Here is an 18404-nt window from a genome sequence, read left to right as displayed (position 1 = left end):
TAAGCCTTTAATAGCCTTTTAGCAGCTAATCCGATAAGCCGATAAGCCTTTAATAGCCGCTAAACCGCTAATAGCGCTAATCCGTTAAGCCGCTAATAGGGTTGCTTCGCAAGACGAAAAAACCGCTAGACGAAGACTCTCGCGGAACGGATTAATTTCGTCTTGCGAGGCACCACTCGCAAGCTCTAAGTCCACACTGAGAGTGCATTCAGAAATGGGCTTAGTTGTGTTGATATTTTAATGCCTGCAATGCAGTTTCTAATGTTCCCTTTACACTTTTATGACTATCTTGTATTGTTTACGATATTTTATCTTGTGTGATGCCTTGATATTTCATATGAGTGGATTGTGGGGGTTGGGGGGGGAGTGATGGGACATAACAATCTCGCCTTCCTGCCACCCTGCCAAATCCATCCCATTGCCACCCCTCTTGCAAAGACCTTTTTTATTTTTATTTTTGGTCATCTGATGTAGAGAGGTATATATCCTTTAGAACAGGCACATCCAACTCCCAAGAGTCTGTGATCTACTCCTAGTATAAAAAATACTGGCAGTGATCTACCCATTGTCATTGGAGGGAGGAAGAAGCATGTGGGGGGGGTGGGGGGAGAGCCAAGAGTTGTCAATCTTAGCAAGAAGAATTACCGACGAAAGAAGAATGGAGGATGAAATTAATGGACTATGCAGAATTAGACAAACTAACAGGAAGGATTCAAAATCTGCGGGACCAGAAATTCACAGAAGACTGGTGTAAATTTACAGACAATTTGAAAAGTAATAGTGATGATCAAACCACGTTTGTAGGTTTGCAAGAAGTTTTGTGAGGTGAATTATTGGAACTATTGCAAAAAATGGATAAAGAGGAGGATGATTAGTTAAGATAATTAAAGGCAATATGAATTTAAGAAATGCATAAAAAGTGGTTAAAATGGGGGATCATCAGAGGTGCTGATGGGAGTCCATAAAAAGATTGTATAAGTGGTGAAGTTTTGTGGTATGTATTATAATTCATATGTTAAAATTAATAAAAATTATTCTATGAAAAAAAGTTGTCGATCTTTTTGGGGGGACAATTCCCAAGAGTTGATTAGCTTTTTAGGGGGAAGAGCCAAGAGTCGTTCAGCTTGTTTTTTGGGGGGGGATGCCCAAAACTGCTAACCTCTTAATCCTCCGCTAAAAATCGCATCCAGCGATAATGGAAAATATTGGATCCCCAATCACCAGCTGCAAACGCAACCCAAATGCCCACATCATGCAACGGAGCAACAGGGGGGGGGCGGGGGGCAGAGCCATTCATTCCACAGCTTTTTTTCATCCATTGGTCGATAACGATCTCGGGGATCTACCAGTCGTTCGTGGTCGACCAGTTGGACATCTCTGCTTTAGAACATCATCCACGTTTCTTGCCCAGGCTTTGCAACTTCATGTAATGAAACTTAAAGGGGGAATGGGAGATGATTTATTCTGTAAAGGTCAGAGAGTAGAAATGTAAACCACTCTTATTAGCAGTATTCTTGTTATTATTTTTATGTGTGTAATGGCTGCTCGCTAATCACAATAAATCGAACTGAACTGAACCAGACACCCTAAGTCCCCTTATGGTTCACTCCACCTCCCTCTGCTTACAGCTTGCTCCCACCTCCTCCCCTCACAGCTTCACTGTCCCCCCACAGTTTGCCCCCACACCTCCCCATCTCTCCCGCATTCCATCACAGCTCATGCAACCCAATCTCCTCACAACTTGCCCCAACTCCCAACCCCTCACAGCCTGCCTAAAATAGTGCTGTAAAACTTCAGTTGTCTCACTGGTGGCATCGTTTTAATTCACGTTAATTTGAGGCTAATTTGTGTTGCTGCAAAGGAAAATATATATAACTTTATTTATTCTTTTCAATATTATACATTTCAGTCATTTTAAAATTTCAAAACTTGACTTCCTTTCCCCTCTTTCTGCGATTCCTTAAATTTATTTTTCATATTTTCTGCAAATCCAAATTAACTTAATTTGCTCATTTATTTGTCTACTTGAAATATATACTACTATAAAACTGCAGGTAATCCTGCCAATGTTCTTATCTGTTTACAGTTTATTTGTAAATATTCAATAAACCATTTTCATTCTTTTATATAAAGTTTGTTATCTTGATTTCTTATTTCTCCAGTAAGTTTCGCCATTTCTGCATATTCCGTAAGTTTTTGTATCCGTTCTTCTTTTGCTGGGACTTCTGCTTCTTTCCATTTGGGGGCAAGTAACATTCTTGCCGCTGTAGTCGCATACATGAATAAATTTCTACACAGCTGGGTAGTTCTGTACCTATAATTCCCAAATGGAAATCATAAAATATTACATTTCTCTCTAACAGTGAGTACTAACTTCTTCTTCTTCTTTTAAAAGGGATGCCAATATTTTGAATGCCAGCCACATTTTCTTGCATGGCAACTAGCTGCTTCTAAATCCACCTCTATGACAAAGAAATGGCTGCTGTAGATGCCCTGTTGGTTTCCCATAGCGTTAAATAATTTCTCCAGGGCAATCAAATGCAGAGAAACAAGCTGATGAATGGAGGAAAATATAAGGACAGTTCCTGTGCATGTCTTTAATCCTCCATGCCCCCCAAAAATAACCACAGAGAAACCACACAGAGATAAACCACAGTGTTTTAACCTCTGTTTTCCCCCACCTATATCAACATTAATTTCTACCATCTGAGGACCTGGCTCAAACCATGAGGAGCTTGATAGCAAGCTGTAGGGTAGCATGTGTTCCTGCAGGATTGCTTGCTTTGAGCACCAGCCAGCTCTTCCTTTGGTGATTATAGGCCACACACCGCTCACTGCCCTCATGACTCTACCTGGATAGCAACACATTTTTGTGTCTGTTCTGACAACACAGCTGATCCCTGCACACCATCCAACGAGCTATTGCTACACTCAGGTCTGCTGCGCACGCCTTTAATCTGTTCCCACAGTGACTGTGAAGAGCCAGCGTGCTGCCGTTTGGCTGTCTTGATGCACTGCTCTTGAAAAAGCAAGCTGAAGCATATGAGACCCCAAGCTTAGCTGCATTTCCTCCCTGCAAAAGGCCAGGAAGGGATCTGGCAGCAATTATCTTGGATATGTTTACTATGCGCTATGCCCAGGAGCTGTTATCCACGCTGGCAGAAAAAACACTGATGCGATCACAGTGAAAGCAAAGCTCCTCTTTATGAAATTTTCATAAAGGCAGGACGACGAACTTTCTCCTCATTCATCTGTTGTCAAGATCTTAGCACTCAAAGTAAAGGAGGGAAATACCAAGAGGCAAAATGTACTTCCAAATCATGGCTCAAAACAATAAAAAAACCAAAAACCAGAGAGATATATCCAGAAGTAGTGAAGATGGATTGAGGCCATGCCAGCTCCTGCGAAGCTCGGGGTACCATTTCCCCCCACAACCAGCCTATTGTAAAGACACCCTGAATGTTGGCCAATATGGCATTGTTCCAAGAATTTAAGATTGATTATTAATCCTCACAATATGACCTAATAAAGCAGAACACCTAATGTGTACAGTTTGCATATCTATATCCCTGGACACAAATCTTCAAGTGATCTATAAAAATGAACAGACTGGTTGAATATTTTGCTGCATATAGTCACTTACTTTATTTATTTATTTATTTATTTATTTATAATACTACTTATTATAGAGAGAACCTACTCAAGAGGGTTTATAGAAATGATCAAAAGAGACTCTCCTCCTGCAAAAGAGGGGAGTGGTTGTGGGCGGGAGCCGGTCTCCGCCTCAAGCAGGGGGCGTTAGCCCCCTGCCTCCCACTCACCTGGCTGGCGCCCACGCCCATGGCCAGGCACCCAACCAGGTGCCTTCAAGGGGGCATGTACAGCAGCCTAAATTGCTGTGGCGCCAGCCTCCCGGCCTCACTTTTCGTCGTCCCATCGCGAGTCACCCACCCTCCACTCCCTTAGAGCTCAGGGTCTCAGTTCTCTTTTGGCCTTGCTATGGACCTTAGGTTGGTCACCCTGGTTGTCCGGGGGGCCTGGTAGGAATTTTTCCATTTGGCATTAGGCTTTGTGGTTTTTTCGCCTACCTCGTAGCAATCGTCACAACTTTCGTGGTATTGGTGGGTAGGTTAGGCATTGGAATAAAGTGTTGTGGTGTGTGGAAGGGCTAGGTGTGGCCATCGCCTACACCTTCAATTTTTGGGTATTCCGTTAAAGGAATCCGGCGGTCGTGTATTCTGTCCGATGCCTGCGTGGCGGGAGGCCATGGCACGACCCTCGGTGACATCAGGGGAGAGCTTATAGTTGGATTAGCATCAACAGGCTCCACCTACTGGTGAATAAACCCCCCTTTTCAGGCTCACCCCTCTCCGAGTGGGTGGAGTCAACTAACGTAATCCAATGCCTAAGCCAATACCTTTTCACTTGCTGTAATCAATAAAGTTGTGGCCTTTTCTTGCCCATTAACCTTATATCACGTGTCCGTGTGTTTTCATTCCACTATGCGGGGATCGGGTCCTCGAACCACAATTCAAGTGTTACTATAATACAGCAATGTAAAAAATGGTATTGATCATACCTGTTGGGAGTCATAAGTTGTTGTTGTTGCCCTGTATGAACTCTAAATACACCCAACAGTTGTGCGTTGTAAGGATGTCTGGCACAGGCTGCCATTGCATCTTCTTGAGAAGATTGCCCGCAACTAGTGAGCTTCTCACTGAGGAATCATTAAAGTCATACATTTATAAAAGCTAAGTTTCTTTTTTTAATAATAATAATAATAATATTTTTGATTGATTTTCTTTCTTACAACAAATATCCATCATCATTACTACTAAACATACATTTTCCAGTTTCCTCCCTGTTGACTTCCCTCAGCTTCCATTTCTGGTTTGTTACAATATAACAATCTGCTGTTATATTGTCCCATTGTTGTACTTCTTGTTCTCTTTAAATAAAGTTGTGAATGTTTATTTGAAAATATGTTATAAAAGGTTCCCATTCTTTTTCAAAGTCACTATTGTCCTTTTCCCACAACCTATCAATTACTTTTGCTAACTCTGCATGGTTCATCACCTTTTCTTGCCATTGTTCTTTGAATGGTACTTCTCCAGTCTTCTAGTTTTGTGCTATTAAGATTTTTGCTGCTGTTGTAGCGTACGTAAATAGTGTCCTTTTTTCTTTTGGCAGCTCTTGTCCTATAATACCCAACAAAAAAGCTTCTGGTTTTTAAACAAATGTTATTTTAAACATTTTTTTTCAATTCATTGTATATCATTTCCCAATTTTTTTATAATCTTGCAATCCCACCACATTTATTAAATGTACCTCCCCCTTCTTTACATCTCCAACAGTTCTTGTGTTCTGTTTTATACATTTTTGCCAATTTTACTGTTGTGGTGTACCACCTATACATCATTTTCATGTAATTCTCTTTTAACAATATGCAATCCGTAAATTTCACATTCACTTTCCAAAGTCTTACCCAATCCTCAAATTGTATATTATTGGCCTAAGTCCTAAGTCTGAGGATGCACAAAATACAGTATAGAAGAGCACCATTGTAGAGTTAAATGTGTCGCATCCCACGCTAAATTTAGTTATCAAGGGCTCTCATTTCATTTTCAGTCAATCTTAGTCACTTTCCCTGCAAATCACACATAACCCAAAATGGAAATTATTTCATATACACTAAAAGTAGTAAAAATATGTGCTAATGCAATTTGGCACCTAAGCGTGAACACCTTGATAGTCAATACTTAATGGATTGCCAAATGCTGGACATGTGTCTGACATTGATAAAAGCATAAGTATCTGATGGATCTTGAGGTAAATTACTGCCATATAGTATACTGGTGTTCTCAATTCCCCTTTACACGTTAGTTTATATGTATTTTACCACTAGAAATCACTTCATAAAACATGCCAATCGGAGTGATTGCCATCATTTTTGGTCCTGAAGAAGCCCGAGGAGTGACTAAAAACAAGACTCTATGTCACAGGTTTTGAATAAAAGACCCCACATGAACAAACAAAGCCATAGCCATTGTTTCTGATCATAGAAGCTTATGGATTCTTGGAGAGAGAGAAAATCATTCACCTTCCCCTGTCTCTTTCTTGAAAGTGCAATTCCCCTGGTTTTTTCATCAAAGATTGCCTCATTATTTCAGCAGCTGAACCTTTCAGCAAAGCAGCCTTCTCCCAACAACATAGCAACAAACTTGTCAGATCGTGCACTCGATTCTTACTCAGGTTACCTCATTATCACCACTGCATCCATAATTTGAATGCTAATATCAGAACAAAGACTCGAGAAAGCTTTTCTGAAAGTTTGGGACATCTGTCTACTGTAAATGTTAGCCTGTTAATTTTTAAGTGTGACAGCAGAGCTGATCTAATAACAAAAAAAGGAAGGAAAAAGAAAATGAGATATACATGTGGACGGACACTTCTGAGTCCTAACCACCTGAATGTTTTATCCCAGCTCTATACAGTATTGACGCTAAATATCTCGTACTATTATGTACATGGAGTTTCAAACACATGCACAAGCAATTGGAAAGGTCACATTTGAAAAGCTGTATGTAATAGGAGAAAATATATTTGGGTTGTTGAATTGTGCATGAAGATGCAGTGTTTATTGTGTATCTATGCCTTCTTTTTATTTTTCTTTCTGACTGTATTTATATACAATCTTTCTACTGACACTTGATGTGGTTTACAGTTTCAAAGAATGGCTTTCAGTCTAAAAGTTATGATACCGTGGGGTGGGGGTATTGAGGAGGAAGCACAAAATAAAGAAAGCCAGATAACATTTGATACGGTAAGGAGAAGATAGATGTGTGGAGGTATTTTAAGAGGCAAGTGGCAGTCAGTCCCAGCTGTGCAGATAGAAAGAGCCTTATTGCTTCCCTGTTCCTCAGATGCAGCTAAAGGTGGCAAAGAAATTCAACTGAGCTTGCAAGCTTGCATTTAAAGGTGAACATACCTAACTTGCCCTTTCCAAAACAAGGCGACAACTGAAATATGCCCATCCTTCAAAATTCGCTTTGCAGCCAGGTAATGCGTACCAAAAGGCATTTATTATGTAAAGTATGCATGTAAATGCATATATTAATGAAAATGGTATGAAAAAATGAATTATGTTAGAGAAGAGTGCTTTCCGAAAGGGTAAATTATTCCAAACCACTTACAAAAAAAAAAAAAAAAAAAAAAAAGGCAGTAAAAAGCTGCTGAATTTTCCAGAGCCGAAATTGCTGTGCAATTGCGGGGAAAGAAATTTAAGACTGGGAGAATGATAAATCTAGCTATGGACAGATTGGTCCCAACATGGATGCAGTCAAGTGGGATGGCTGCAAGTTCAGGTAGTTCTGGAAGGGGGAAGAATCAACTGGCAGTTGGCCTCAACTGAGCCAACGGAAAGGGCCCCTTGCTGTGTCATCTTCCCCTCACATAAAGCCAAGTGGGAAATGCATGCAATGCAAGCTGATGTTTTGTTTCTTAAGGTTGAAAAGCAGACAATACAAAGCAATTGGAAAGGGCAAAATAATAAGGAACTCAATGGCAACCCAACATTAGCATGAAAATTAAATTATGATACGTCTGTGCCAAAAGGGTAAGCACAATATTAGAAAAATGCTCTTATGCATCCAAAAGTTTATCAATCTGATTTTGCCAAGTGTAGTATGCACGTGGAAGCTATGCATGTGTATATCCCCAGTTGGATGGGAAGCTATACATGGCAATAGGTTCTCTAAATGCCGTTCTCCTCATGACTATTAGTGTGTAGACTCTAAAATCAACATTATCATCATCTGCTGGTCAGCTGTTTCAGCAGAGAATTTAGCTATACAGTGGTACCTCAGGTTAAGAACTTAATTCGTTCTGGAGGTCCATTCTTAACCTGATGTACCACTTTAGCTAATGGGGCCTCTTGATGCTGCACGATTTCTGTTCTCATCCTAAAGCAAAGTTCTTAACCTGAGGTACTATTTCTGGGTTAGCGGAGTCTGTAACCTGAATTGTCTGTAACCCGAGGTACCACTGTATATGCTTCCCTGTTTCACCAATCAATTGACTTGTGCCAGTTTTGAAAGGACTTTCCATGCACAGTCCAGCTGCCCCACATGCTTATTTGAATTTGAGTAGCAAGATGACTTACACACACACACAGGAACTTTGGAATACAAAAATCCTACCTCACTTTCAACCTGCTCCAGCCTTTTTTGACTACCTGATACATAGAAAATCTTGGAAGTATTCAGCAGCATATATTCAATGGGAGCAAGCATTTGACAGCATTTGACTAGTGGCTTGCAATAAAATTTAATCAATAGTATATTAATTTAATCCATCCATTTAACTAACCCACACTGGCTACTTTCTCATTTTCACTCCAAAGTTTTATTCTGAAATGTGACTGCCAAATCTGGACATCAAAATCCAACTTTCATAATTCGATTTGACAGCTGGGTTGATGAAGTTAATAAAAGCTTGCTTTTGATTTCTTTCTTTTTCTCTCATTCTACTTCTTCATGTAAAAATACAAAACTTCCCATACTTTATGAATTGGACAACATTGACCCAAGAGGTTAATTCTCATCCTATCCAACCACATTAATCTTCCTGGAATGGATGAAGAGGAAATGGCATATATATATTTTAAAGGTCTCTTTTCCAAAATATGAAAGAATAGTTTAACACAGGTATAAGGAATGTGAAGTTCTCCAGATGTTGCTCAACTGGAACTCCCATCATCCTTTGATAATGTTTTGATAACACACCTATAAGCCTGTGACCAGCTGAGTAGTCCAAAAAAGTTCCAGAGTCTTCTCCCTTTCCAGTTGTCAGCCTTTCCAGAGTTGACAGTGAAGGACACTCCTTGTCCACACAGTTCAGTGTAAAGTGTTTTATTGCCACAAGACAATTCAAACATACTATATACATAAAGTTAAGAAATGTTGATACATCATAAATTAAGTACAGTAACCTGGTCTTAGAGGTTAAACTGAAGGGAGACAGGTCTACCCATTGCTGCTGAATACAGCCTTGGCTTTATACCCATCAATTTAAGTATACATGTTCTTTGGAGAAAGGAAGAGTAGATTAGTCATACCAGAGGTCTGTAGCCTTGAGCTGTTTTGAAAGGCCCACCATGTCCTAACCCTGAACAGAAATCAGATGTGGGGGAAAGGCAACTCAAGACACAAGACTAAGGCGTTAGTGAAATTTCACATGAATCCCCAAATCACAGCAACATGCCATGCTGGCTGGGACTGATGAGATTTCAACAACATCTGGAAGGCCACTGGCTTAATGCAATTGAGAGGGTATAGTAAAGCTAAGATTGATGAAGTCTATAGTTGACATAAATACTATGGCAGTGATAGCCAACATGGTACACCCCAGACATTGCTGGACTGAAACTTCCATTAATGTTGGTAATTGACCATGCAGCCTGGGGCTGGTTGGCATTGGAGTCCAACAACTTCTGGAGGGCAATGTGTTGGGTATTCCTGGGTCACACTGTTGTGAGCTGAAAACAGGGAAGTGTTTGATAGAAGGAACAGAATGCATGTGACGTCTGCTAACCTTGATATTGCAAAGTAAATAATATTTTTATGTTTATCAAACATGCAGCATAACATCGATTATGTGCATGAGTAAGCAAGTTATAAATAAACCTAATCATTGTTGACAACAGGCGTCTGGTATATTTACAAAGTGAAAACAACACTGAATAAGCCAGCCATATGTGAAAAACAGGAGAGAAGCATACTGGTACATATGCAATCATCATTTGCTAGCTGTAATTGATGTGTGTGTGGAAGTAGGAGAGATAACCAGAATTAGCAATCATATAGTAGGTGGGGGTTGAATAAACATAATTTGATGACACACACACCCCTCAACAACAATGCCTTGACTCCTGTTGTTTGCTTTTCAACATCAAGAAGAGGGTGACATGAAAGCAAGTGTGCAGTGATCAGAGTATCATACTAGGAAGGTCCAGGTTTAAATCCCCACTGCTACCTGGGGACATCGGGTCACTCATCATCTCTCAGGCTATCATTTCTCAGAGGGCTGTTGTGATAGCTAAAATGGGAGAGGGGCAGACAATGGCATACACCAGCGGTTCCCAATTAGCTAAGTCCTGCAGACCCCCTGTTTTCCAAAAACCAAGCCACGGACAGTGGTGGAGCTTCATGCTTCAGCACCAGGGGGGTGGAGAGCAGACGGGGGAGTGGCTGACGCGCATCCTGGGGGCATGGCCCACCGCCTGTGGGGTGTGGTGCCCAGTGCGGGTGCAGGGGGCAGCCGTGATAGTACCCCACCAGAATTGTGCTGCCAGGGGCAATGCACTCCCCCTGCACCCCTCTTCCTCCGCCAGTGGCAACGGACCCCTATTTTTGAAAACTTAGACATCTCTATGGTATTTTTTGTTATGTGAATGGTGCCACAGACCCCCTGGGTGGGTGACATGAACCCCCTGGGGTCCGCGAACCACCAGTTGGGAACCACTGGCATGCATCATTATTAAGCTTTCTTGAGGAAGATGGAGTTTCAACATACTGGATGAATAGGAGGCTCATCTTTCCAATATATCCACTGCTACCCATAAAAACGGCAACCCTGTTATTGGCCTTGTTGTTGCTGAATTAGCCTGCCCTTGCTAATTAATTAGTATGGCAACGGTTAAGCAGGAGGAAACACATCGCGCTGATCTATTTAGCCTAAATCTGAGTAGTTTGACAGGCTTACGTTCCTTTGATTCTTTCTGATTTCTCTCTGATTTCAGCAAAAGTGCTCAAAAGTATGACATCTTGCACTTTAGACAGACCTGCATGCATAGGAGGTGACCCACATCACTTGAATCACACCAACTGTGCATGATAGTTCATAAAGGAAGGTTTCCTCCAGCAAAGAAAACAAATCAACTAGCTAAGCCTTCCCAAATCTACTCAACAACTTATATTTTCAGCTGCAAATAGATTATTCCCCCCCCCCCCCGCATGGACATAAATGTTGTCACTTGCTTGTGTGAAAGGCAAAGGGACAGAAGCCAGTGGGGGGGGGGGGGACACACCAGAAGCTTAATATTTATTATGAGTTGGCAGTGGTTCCAGCACCTGGTAGAACATAATAGATGCCTTGTGACTGAGCTTGGCTGGTTGCAAATTGCACACGACCCTTTTATTAAAATATATTCTATAATTGCTGTATTTATTCAAATGTAATACACACCTTTATTGGCCAAAAACATCGTGAAAATTCAGGTGTGCATTAGATTTGATGGCACATTTACAAATACTTTTTTGGTTTCAAGGTTTGGAAAACTGAGGTGCACTTTAGATTCAATGGTGCATTAGATTCACATAAATATGGTAGTCCTGCTTGCATCAAATTTATTGCCTGTTGTATTTTTGCCCTTGCATTTTGTATTTATAAGCACTGATCCAGATATTTACACTTGGTACATAAAGAAGGCTGATTGCTGAAGAATTGATGCTTTTGAATTATGGTGCCGGAGGAGACTCTTGAGAGTCCCATGGACTGCAAGAAGATCAAACCTATCCATTCTTAAGGAAATCAGCCTTGAGTGCTCACTGGAAGGACAGATCCTGAAGCTGAGGCTCCAATACTTTGGCCACCTCACAAGAAGAGGAGACTCCCTGGAAAAGACCCTGATGTTGGGAAAGATGGAGGGCACAAGGAGAAGGGGACGACAGAGGACGAGATGGTTGGACAGTGTTCTCGAAGCTACCAACATGAGTTTGACCAAACTGTGGGAGGCAGTGGAAGATAGGAGTGCCCGGCGTGCTCTGGTCCATGCGGTTACAAAGAGTTGGACATAACTAAATGACTAAACAACAACAACACATTGGATGCACAGCACACTCTCCTGAACAACAGATCTTTGGCTTGTCAATGTTGCCACTGCTTATCACCAGCTAGCTCCAAGGAGGGAATGGCTTCTCAAGTCAATCTCCTAAGCAATGGTTTGATATGGTATGCAGGATCAGTATTTATCCCTGGGGTCTTGTCCAGAAGCAGAATCCCTGCAGAACATTTCCACCACCCCTCAAAGGCTGAATTGCATCCAGAAGGGCCATTCAAACATAGAAGGTTTGCTTGAGGCATAGGTTGCCATAACAGAAGCAGGGCAATATTGTGTGATCAAATATGCCCCATTCTCTTCATTTCCTGTAAATGTGATTGCTCGAATTCATTAATCTAAAGCCGTCGTGTGATACCATTTATATGATTGAATGGTATATTACATTCTTGTGCTGGTTAATGATTACAATCATTCTTATATTCAGTCTAATGAAAGTTTTAAAATCTCATTACTACTTCCACATTGGATGCAAACCATATTCCCCTGAAGCCAGTGGAGGGAATGATAATGCTATCTGTATTGTATCCATAACCGCTATATCAAAAATTACTACTTTAAAAATTCAATTGCACCAGCAATGGTGAAGTAATCAACCCACATTGGTACACCGAGCCTATCAAATAGTTGCTCCAAAAGGCAGGTGGTTCATGGACTGGAAAAGATCCCCCACTGTGGACTTATACCAAATAAAGTTTCTAGAGAATTTAACAATGTGATCCTATGCATGTCCACTCAGGAGGGTTCAATAAGCTTTTCCAGATATGTGGGTATAGGATTGCAGACCCACCAAATGCACCTATTTTCCAGGGATAGCTCCAGATTTACACGAGCTGTCCTGGTTTCAGATTTCACCCTGGAATGTCCCACTTTTCCTTAGGATGCAACCCCAAGCCAAGGAGGTAAGTAACTATAGAAGACATCTGAAGGCAGCTCTGTATAGGGGAGTTTAAAGGAGGAGGAGGAGGAGGAGGAGGAGGAGGAGGAGGAGGAGGAGGAGGAGGAGAAGAAGAAGAAGAAGAAGAAGAAGAAGAAGAAGAAGAAGAAGAATGTTTTATATATGTTGGAAGCTGTCCAGAGTGGCTGCAGCAACCCAGTCAGACGTGTGGGGTATAAATAATAAAATTGTTGTTGCCGTTGTTGTGTTGTTGTTGTTGTTGTTGTTGTTGTTGTTGTTGTGGAATAGGGCATCCCTATTTTCATCAGAGAAATGTTTGAGAGTATGGGATTGCAGTCACAGATGTACACTCTTCATGCTCATCTCAGATCAATCAAAGGTCACACTATACACATCAGAGAACTGTGTGTTCCATTTCAACAGTAAGTACTAAATGATTTCAGTGAAACATTTCATACGGAATGAAAATACTATATACCAGACCCAGAACACTACTATTAAATGCAGGCTAGCTGACCCTTAGACAAAAGAGAGAGACCAGGATACATGTTTAAATTTCCTTTTTTAAAAACTGGAGTCTTTATTTTGTCTCAACAATTTCCTTATTCAAAAGCCAGTCCAATAGATGTCCAGACCCATTTCGTTTATTAACGGATCCTCTTAAATTATCCTATCAAAGACCCAATATTTACTCAGAGCTCCTGGAGATTTAAACCACTTATATAAACTCCTGCAGCCTTAAGGCTGCGTTTAGATTACCTGCAATTATCTGCAAATATTTGGATACAGAAGTGTAGCTGTCCCCTTACAAGCCTTTTAAGATCAAAAGGTTGTCATTCAGCCCTGGAGGCTTAGAACTTCCAAGCTTACATTAATCATTAAAACATGGCTTTATTATTTTGGCTGACACTAAATCAGCACACATATACCCGTAAAACAAGGCTGTAAGGAAGAACTTTGCACTAAAAGTATATTTGCAGATGACACCAAATTTGCAAACTCGTAAATGACATCAAGCTGGGAGCGGGGACTAATGCTGCAGCAGACAGAACTGGGATTCAAGATGATGTTAATAGACTGGAAAACTGGGCCCAGACTAACATAATGAGTTTCATTGAGGACAAATGTAAGGTTTTGAATGTCAGGCTCATGATAAATCTAAACAGCAGAGCTGTTCAACAGTAGACCAGACTCTGTCAGAAGGTGATGGACTCTCCTTTGCTGGGGGTTTTCAAGAAGGGATGCTTTAGTTGAGATTCCCCAGGTTCACTTCCAACTCAACAAGTTTATGATTTTATAAATATCCTCACCTATATAATCTACCTTGCTTTTTAAAAAATCCCTTTAACAGGAAAAACATCAGAAGATGAGATAATTAGGAATTAATGAAGACTTTGTTCGCATTTGTTGATAAAGTGTAGGTGGGGGAATATTTGGGGAAAAAAACAATTGACAACTGGCAGATCAGCAGGTCAGCATATATGATTCCTGCGGTCTTGGGGGAATTAGCTAATGAGCCTGCTGAAGCACAGGCAATTATGTTGCAAGCATCACTGAGATACCAAAGGACTTTGGAGGGGGTTGGGAGGGAGAAACAGCAAGGGCAGTAATAGAGAGATCTCTAATTAGCCTCTGGTTCAGTGCCTTGGGAGAAAGTGTTGAAGCCCATTGTTTGAAGTCCAGATTTAGAATGCTCGCAAGGAACACTCACCAATAAACCCTGAACCCATAGGCATTCATAGGAGCAGCAACAGATTTGACTTCCACGGGGCTTTAATGGGGCACAGAACATGCAAGAATCTGTTTTGTATTATGTGCATGGTGAGATTTCTGGTGTGACATTTGCACAGTCCAATGCACCTATGAGTGCTGTCCTTGGAGTTTGAAACAGCAGAGAGAATAGATTGGCAGGTCTGCTAGAGGCCTGTCATTTTCCTTTGGAGCTGGAGTGAATTTGTAAAAGCCACAAAGACACACAGCCCGAGCGTGGAAATGTGCTCACACTGATTTTTCGGGAACATGCCTTTGGAGCATCACAGAATTCTATGATTCTTTGTGAATCAAGGTTGGGCCCTAAACTTTCCTTCAGTGTACAAGGGCAGTTTGACACAGGAAGATCTTTCATTCAGCGATGGGTACAAAGCAAACTGCCTTATTCAAAGTCAGACCAGTGGTCCATGCAGTTAAGTACACAAGAAATGGGGAATATGTAATAATGAATAAAAATAAATTAATGAAATGAAAATTAATCAGCATTTTAGCGTGGGTTTCTCCCAGTGTATACCTTCTTTTTACTCCAGTTTCCCTAATACACACATTTTTACAAAGCATTTCCCCCCTAATATAATGCATGATTATATATTACTTTCACTAATATATGCATCTGTGTGCTCACTGTACCCTACTGTATCTGTGCTCTTTGACTGGAGGAGTCCCCCTGAAAATTTTTAGAGATGTGCAAATTTTGGAGGATAGCTGTATTTCAGCTAGCAAATTGTTTTGGAAGGTCAGTATTAGGCCAGTTCACCTTTAAATGTAAACTGACCAAATTTCTTATCCCTCCATATTCACAACTTAGAAATGTACATGGGTTTTGATTATGTGGAAACTGTTACCATAAAGCACCAATGCTGCAGCAAGCAAAGGCTCTAGCAGCTCAGCCAGCTGCTTGTGGCTGGAAAGCCAGACAGGATGTTTGTGACTGTTGCCATGGGAACAAAGGGGCAGTCCATTCTGTACTGAGCACCGGATGTTAGCTCAGTGTGTGTGTGTCATATGACCCGTACTGGATGTACTTGGGAGGAGTTTCTTCTTGCTGTTGTTGAGTGCAGACATGATTCTCTGTACTGATGTAAGAGGCAGAAATAAATGATGTAAATAGTTTTCTGTCTGCTTCTTTCCCCTCCCTGGGGACACCAAAGGGGAGAGAGGAAGAACGGTGTGTTCCTCTCATACATCTGAGAAGAATCGCCGGACCTCGCCTGCTTATCAGCAGAGTGGAGACGCGGGGAGGTCGATAGGAATATCTGCCGGTGCCTACGCTGTGGCACATTCCTCTGACCCAGGCAGAATTCCAACAGTGGCAGCCTTCGGATGGTTGCGATTCATCGGACATCTGCATGAGAGGCTGGTGGATTGTCCTCCTCTGCTCCAAGGAGGAAGAGAAGCGTCTGAAAGAAGCCAGAGGCTCCACAGACAGCTGGTGGAAAGAAGAGGTGTTTTCCAGAGCAACAAAGTTCAAGGTATGCTGCATTTCGGGCTAAAAGTGTGAACGCAGGAAGATTAATTCCCTGGTTCACGGAGCTGCGTTTCAAAGAAAACAAAAGCTCCGGAGGAAGAGGCCTGCAGCTTGAAGGCTGAAGCCTGCATTCCACAAATTTTTGTGGTAGATAAGATGTCCTATTGAAATGCATTGTTGCTAGGTAACGGTCCTGGAAAGTTACTGGCAAAGGGGCTGGACTCTGCGTGTAAGCCTGGGAAAGCGAAACAAAATCAGAGAATGTTTTGGCTACAAGGTTTACGAGCTCTTGGAAGGGACTTTTCAATAGCAGCCTGAGTTTAGCTGCCAGGTGCAAAGAGCGTAAACAATTTGCAGTTTGCCTGCGTGAGAAAGAAAAAAACAGCTGTTGGATTTTGCAGCTTGTTTGGAGGTGAGAGAGGCTTGGCTTCAAGATGGATGCCAAGAAAGGGGGAGGTTTGCCTTGCCCACCTCCCTTAACCAATGACAATTATTCATCTTGGTCTGTAAAGATGAAGGCCCTGCTGCAGAATCAGAGGCTTTTTGATGTAATTGAAAACCCCATCCCTGCAGCACCAACCAGAGGTTGGGAGTCACAGAATGTAAGGGCCAGGACTGCTATAATTCTGTGTGTCTCAGATGATCAGTTGGTGCATGTTCAGCATTTAGAAAATGCGAAAGAGGTATGGGACACGCTGCGTACAACGCATCAGAGAGATGCTGGTTCTTCAGCGTTGCTGTATTTTGAGAAATTGACCAATCTGAGACTTGCGCCTGATGGAGATGTTCAAGCGCACCTGACAGAAATGAAGTTTCTGCGTCAACAGATGGTGGAACGCAATTTCCGTCTTCAGGAGGAAGTGTTTTGCTTCATGATGATAAACAGCCTTAGCCGCACCTACAAGGTTGTTGCCAGTCAGCTTGGTTCCCTACCGGCCGCGCAGCTGACCGCGGAGAGAGTTTGTGCTGTGGTCCTGAATGAACACGACAGACTTGCTGCACTGGAAGAAAAAGACAGGGGGAGGGAAGAACAGAGTTCTAATTCCCCCACTGCTGATGCTACTGGGGAGCATGGTGTAGCATTGAGTGCTGTCCGATGCTACAATTGTGGACAGACTGGGCATCTACAGCGAAACTGTAAGAAGCCGCGCCAGTCAAGAGGAGCAAAGAGCAGCTCTACGAAGCCTCAGGCGTCAGGCAAAAGCCGTACCAAGTGCCAGGTGAAACCTGCAAAGGCTATGATGGCGAAAGGAACCACGCCAGATGTTGGGAACTCGTTCATAATTGACACGGGCGCAACGGTTCACATGTGCCCGCACAGAGGACTGTTTTCGACGTTGAAGAAGCAAAGCTTCACTGTGAAACAGCCCAACGGTCAGGAGTTGGAAGCGACTGGAATTGGGACTGTGTATCTTGGGAGTCTGAACTTGACTATAAGTAATGTTTACCTGGTTCCAGAACTGAGATTTAATCTGCTGAGCGTGTCACAGATTGCAAAGAAAGGACTGAAACTGTCCTATGATGCTAAAAGCTGCAAGATCTACAAAGATGGAGAACTGTTTCTTACTGCCAAAGAGAAAGATGGACTGTATTTGTTGACTTTTGATCAAAGTGATTACATGAAATGTAATTCTTCTGTTTCTAACGAAATCTCTCTTGCAGGGGTGACCAAGACCAGTGTGAGCACCAGGAAGGTGACCAAGACCAAGAAGGTCGACAGAGCATTTCAGCGGGTGTATGCTGATGTGATTGGTCCTCTAGAACCATCTAGAGGCAGTGCAAAGTATTACCTTTTGTGTGTGGATTGTTTCACTAATTATTCTTGGGTTTATATGATGGAGAAACCGCAAGAAACTTTAGAAAAGTTTCAGGAATTTTGTGACAAGGTTAAAAGTATGCATGATGCTAACATTGATTGTCTTTTCACAGATGACAAACAAGTTTTTCTGTTACAGAAGTTTCAGAAGTTCCTGGATGGAAAAGGGATAGACCACAAAGTGGCAGTTTCGCAAGAAGCGTGGAACAGGGGGGTCTGTGTGAGGGTGAACAAAGAATTGCAAAAGGGGATGAATGCGCAATTGCTGAGTTCACATTTGCCACATGAATATTGGGCCGAATCGCTAGCGTCCTATCTTCATGTGTGGCTGAGAAAAGTCTCAACAGAGTTGGGATGTTCTCCTTTTGAGAAGCTGTTCAATAGAAAACCTTCTGTTGCCTATTTCAAGGTTTTCGGGTCTCATGTGAGAACAGAAGCTCCAGGTGGTGTAAAGAATGCCAGAGGCATTTTTGTGGGTTATGAAAAGGGTCTCTACAGAGTAATTTTGTCTGAATCTGGTCAGGTGATTCTCACAAAGTTCCTAGAGAGTGCTCCA

This window comes from Podarcis pityusensis, assembly GCF_964106645.2.
Source record: "Podarcis pityusensis genome assembly, chromosome: 4".
In the NCBI taxonomy this organism is placed as follows: domain Eukaryota; kingdom Metazoa; phylum Chordata; class Lepidosauria; order Squamata; family Lacertidae; genus Podarcis; species Podarcis pityusensis.
The sequence above is the reverse complement of the archived record's forward strand: the minus strand, read 5'-3'. Positions refer to the sequence as shown.